Below are 6,000 nucleotides of genomic sequence, written 5' to 3' on the forward strand. Positions count from 1 at the left end.
AAACTACTGACTTCAAACTTATAGTAACACAACCCAGTTCAAGAAGCCTTACTGTAAGAATTCTAGCGCGGTACAAGAAATCTAATATCTAATTAAAGTTGTAAGTTGTGTAAACAATTTCTTACAAAGTGTAAGTTAACATAAATTAGACAGCATTATCATCGTATGCTGTACCGTTTGGATGTAACTACCCGTCTGCTGTATCACTGATTGATGATTTTTGTATTTTGTCCACAACCTTACACATGTGTATACCATCTTTAGAGACTACACATTCATGTATTTCGTAATAACCATTACCTACTGTGAAATTACTTTTGTTTGTGGGATACTTATTTTCGTGTTTCTTGTGGGTTGGCCAAACCACGAAATTTGCTTCACAACGAAAAGGAGACTTTCATAGATGTGTTAACAGAAAACCTCAAAACCACGAATTCACGAATCCACAGACTTGTGTTTCTTCCCTAATAAAAAAAATGGTATCCACGATCTAAAATACTTTCACAGTATCTTAAAATGCTAGGATAATACCCTGGGTTGAATAAACCTGTATATTCAGATCACCTGTCGTGTGAATTCATAATTTTGTTCTTCCTCGGAAGGTTATTTAGTTTGATTATATACTAAAACCTTGTTTTATCCAATACAATTTTTTAACAATTTGTTTAAAACATTTGTAAGAACACACGGGAGAAATACAAAATATTTCAGTAGAGATGACAACGTTTATGTTCAAATACTAGATATACAACCACCACATGGAGGAAACGCATTATGCAAATAACAGGTATGGTTCATTCATAACAGTGTCCAGACGTCTGTGCCGTCATTAGTCTCCAGGTATCTGTTGTTTATCTAAATTTATTTATCTAAATATACAATAGTCCACTTAATGTCTATTATTAAAGAAATAAGGGCATCATATAATTTTCATGTTATCTCCATTCATAATTCCTGTTACTTACTCACGAAATATACTGTTTCAACCTTATAATTTCATGTTCTGTCTGTTCAAAGTATTTGTCACAAATATGTCCGGTTTCACAATCATTTCCGCTTTGATAATTTGATAAACGTGTCCGGTAATACGTCACATACCCAAAACAAACGTACCCGTAATTGTAATAATAGTTTAGTACCGCAAAACAACGTTAGATGTTCGTACAGGAGGGAGAGTTTTCTGTTCCCGGCAATGGAGAAAAACGTACAAGAAATATCGTCTCTCTAAGCTCCAATGAATACAGATGGTAATGTTAGATTTATTTAAGTTGGCTATGTTTGTGCGATCGAAATGGACGAGTTTATGAAAGCATGGAAGTATAATATCTAGACATTATCTAGATATCATACTTCAGTGATGAGAGCGACCACGTCAGAGTATGATTTACTTGTTTTAAATTTCCCGTGTTCAATACAAGAAATGGTGCCACGATGTTTTTCGGGACTTTTTTGATACTGCAAATTTTGTTAAAAATATATGATGCAGTTTTAATTCTTAACTGATGAGTCATGAGTAAGAAATAAGATATTATAGTTTAAGGAAACAGAATTTAAAGAAAAAGAATTGATAATTGTCCATTTATGAAGGAGTTATACAGTGTTATTTAAGATGAAATTAATAAAAGCGTTATTACAAAATGTTTGTCCTTCAAACTTTAAGGCAAACTTTTCTACGGTTTTCAAAGCTATAATGATTTTTATTGAAATTTAGTGTGTAGTAATCAGAAATAGATTATTGTTTTGCTATATAACTATGCACTACATTAAGCAGGCTGAACTATAAGTAATTCGATTATATGCAACGTTAATATAAACGAAAGCCACCCACAAACAAGTGCAAAATCATCACGCTATGAAGTTATGGATATAGCAGTGAAAAGTGCACAAATTAAATTAAAAAGATCAATAAACAAAATCGTGAAATCAGCTTAACACATAGCGGCCTTGTCTGGTTGGTAGGATTAAGACGTAAACACGAGTTGAAAAAGTCAAGGTGGACTTGATCAACAAGGTGTGAAAATGTGCATTGCAATAACACCTTATAATAAAACATGTTTTCATTGAAGATTTATAGGTCATAGGATATTAATTTGTAATTGATTTCTTACCAACAAATAGACTAATGGACGTTTGATCGCGTTAAATGGAGTGTGTGGAATAAGTGGGACATTATTGGCCACATGCAGAGAGAGGAACGCTGAGATGGAAAGTTATTGTCAACTGTTAAATAATGATATAACACATCAAACAATATGAATTGCTCATAGCTTCTCCTCCTTTCTATACACCGACATAGCCATTTGAATAAAAGTTCATAGTTTTTTGTGATATATACAAAAAATGCCAATTTTATATATTGTAATTTTCGATATGCTGTACACGTGTGTTTCAAGGAGAAACCCCCTTATCAGCAGCATTAAAATCAAATATCTAGGATGATCATAATCAAAATATTAGTTGTATACAAGAAGTACTCAAAACCGAAACTATCGAAGGAGGAAGCCAGATACATAACCAAGAGGTTCTACCATATGCAATGCAAGGAATGAAGTCTCAGTGTTTAACCTATTTTTAAATTTGGAATACTGCAAGATTTCATAAATAGGGTATATAAATTATAGTGTAATTCGGGGTCAGACAAGTCTGACTACTGGTTGATGAATACTCTAGAAGTAAAACCACCCGATAAGCGGTGAGAAAGTCGGATCTACCAAAAGATTAATTGTATACTATATTATTTCATATTTTGTAAAGTCAAGAACATTGCCTATTTTGTTGTCATTCATTATATTTAAAAAGGTTGCACATTATTATAACCGCATGATAATGCATAACTTCAACTTTGTTGCCCCTGTGGTGTCTATATTTTCTCGTGTGTGTGTGTGTGTGTGTGTGTGTGTGTGTCTGTGACATATGTAGGCGATTTGCTTTTCTGTTTATTTTCAATAGAAGGCCATGAATGAATTTCATATACATTTAATTGCTTATGTAAACTTATAGTAAACAGGTGGAATAAAGGTGGAAATCTTTAGAAAGGGTTCCAATTTTTAGTCCAGTCAGTGCCCCCTTTTTGGAATGTTTTGCTCCGCCATTGGCAGTAATGGCACTTGTATAAAAATTGAAAAAGGTTATTAAAGGGCAATATTTTATTAAATTCATTTGATCATGAGAATATCTTAAAAAAAGGAAAAGTTCCATTCAAATACTCAAAACTGCTTTACGTTTGTATTTATTCATAAAAGTATCTTCCGAACGAACATTAGCTAGAAAATAGTGTAGAGAAATATAACCCCTTTTAACATACAGAAAGTGTCTATATATATTCAATTAAGCAAATGAAATGATATCAATTTTTACAATAAAACAGTTTCAATATTAAAACATTTCAAAATCCGGTTGATAAATGGCACTTACCTAACACAATAACGTAAAACATTAAGAAATTGATGTGAACAATCATTTCTTCTGAAAATGGAAACATCGATATCAGATCAAATGTAATTCTTATTAACTTAGATCACTTACTGAAAAAAATATTAAAAAAAACTTTTGAATCTTTTTGATTCACTTTAATTAATTATAATCTTCATGCTTTACCCATCTTTTTGAAAGTATGATTTAATGGCTGTGTCGTTAATATTCGCAAATAAATACCAAGCATCAATACAGAAGGTCTTTCTGAGGTACTAGCGCCCATATACATGACAAAAACGGGCAAGGGGGAAACAGAGATGAGGAAGATCAACAAATAAAAATAGATACAAAATAAAACACAATCACATATACACATATACGCTGGGAGCGTTCGTTTATCGTGCATTAACTCTTTCAAGTAACCACTATTTCTGTTATGCAACATTAATTTGTCACAATAGCATAAATGTAATAAAATTTGTTGACAAAAATCCAAGACGGGAAAGGAGTCATGGCCGATGTAGCAAAAACATTGTCTACTAATATGACAACATTGTTTTTGTCTACAAAACGTTTTATATCCAAGGTTTATTATCAGAGTAGAAAATACTAGCAGTGATAAGACCTGTACTGCTACCACTCTCTCCAAAGAAGAGATTGTGGAAAACCGTCTATGTACTGGATTCCTAAACTTCACAAGAATCCATACAAACAACGTTTCATAGATGGATCTGCAAAATGTACCACCAAACCTCTTTCAAAAGTTTTAACTTCTATACTCACAACTGTCAAAGAGGGCCTGCAGTCCTACCACAACACTTGTTACTCCCGTAGTGGTATTAATTCAATGTGCATCCTGAAAAATTCGAAAGATCTTTTAGAAAGAATCAGTTAGAGACTATTATCTGAATATAATAGCATTAAAACCTATGATTTTTCAACACTGTATACTTCTATTCCCTACACTCAGTTAAAATCCGACTTAAAAACATTTTCCATCGTTGTTTTTTCCAAAAAAGATGGTACACCTAGATACAAATATATAGTTCTTGGTAGAGATTCCTCATACTTTGTAAGAAATAATTCCAAATCATCTTCCAAATATACAGAGGAAGATGCATAAAAAATGCTGGAATTTTTAATCGACAACATATTTGTCCAATGTGGTGGACGTGTTTTTCAACAAACGGTCGGCATTCCAATGGGAACAAATTGTGCTCCTTTACTTGCTGACCTATTCCTTCACTCTTATGAGGCTGACTTTATAGCTGATCTGATCAGCAAGAAAGAATATCGTTTGGCTAGATCCTTTAATCTCAATTTCCGCTATATAGATAAAGTATTATCTTTAAACAATCCTAATTTCGGGGATTTGATACATCGCATCTACCCAAAAGAACTTGAGATAAAGGATACTACAGACACTGTGAAGTCAGCATCATATCTTGACCTACACTTAGAAATCGATGGTAAAGGAAAACTATTGACCAAACTTTACGACAAACGTGATGACTTTTGATTCAGAATTGTCAACTTTCCTTTCATCTGTGGCAACATCCCTTCGGCTCCTGCGTATGGAGTGTTCATATCACAACTCATACGTTATGCCAGAGCTTGCCAAAACTACGCAGACTTTTTGTATCGCGCTAGAACTCTAACAAATAGGCTTCTGGAACATGGTCATGTTGCTATAAGATTGAAGTCATCACTACAGACGTTTTATGGTCGTCATCATGAACTCGCGGATCATTATGGTGTATCCATCAGCACCATGAAAACTGGTTTATTCAACGGGTCATAGTTTTCCTTTCCTCGTTTGTCTACCCCGGACTTGACTTTTTATGAGCAACTCGGCGGGTGTTTCTAGAAAAGCAGAGGACGCTTACCCTATCGGTGCACCTGGTCCATGCTCCCAATTTTTAGTGGAGTCCGAGTTGCTCATTTACTTTTGTTACTTTGTATGTATGATTTTATGTTACTTTATGTTCTTTGTTGTGTATGTCTGTTTTCCATGTCTGGTCTTTGTCCCTGGAATACATTCTTTTGATTACCGCTATAACCTTGGTTCCCTTGATTACTCTTACCATTGCTTAAATGTCAGAGTTTTAGAACAGTACACAAATACGTGTTGTCTTTGCAAGCTCTAGTAAAATTTGTGATCTGTAACATAAAATACAATACGTAAAGACCACCTAAGAAACAAAGGAATCAAGATTCTAGCAGAAATCAAAAGAATGTAATCCAGACATGGAAAAGAGTCACCTACAACAAAGAATATAAAACAACCAAAATAATATATACAAATTAAAAAAAAGCAAATAAGCAACTGGGACTCCACTTAAAACTGGAAGAACGGACCAGGTGCACCGGTAGGGTAAGCGTCCTCTGCTATTCTAGAAATAACCGCCCATAAGTTGCTCATTAAAAGTCGAGTCCAGGGTAGAAACTCTCGTCAAACTTTTAAAGCAAGATCAGCAATTAAACAGAAATTTCGGAAATATTGTTTGCGCTTTGTTTGTTTATACGGAACCTTTACATTTTTTCTTCAAAAGAAATCGTTAGAAATTAGAAAAATAATCTCACGAA

Source organism: Perna viridis, chromosome 14, assembly GCF_037379345.1.
Source record: "Perna viridis isolate PV_CMFRI_1.1 ecotype Kerala chromosome 14, ASM3737934v1, whole genome shotgun sequence".
Taxonomy (NCBI): Eukaryota; Metazoa; Mollusca; class Bivalvia; order Mytilida; family Mytilidae; genus Perna; species Perna viridis.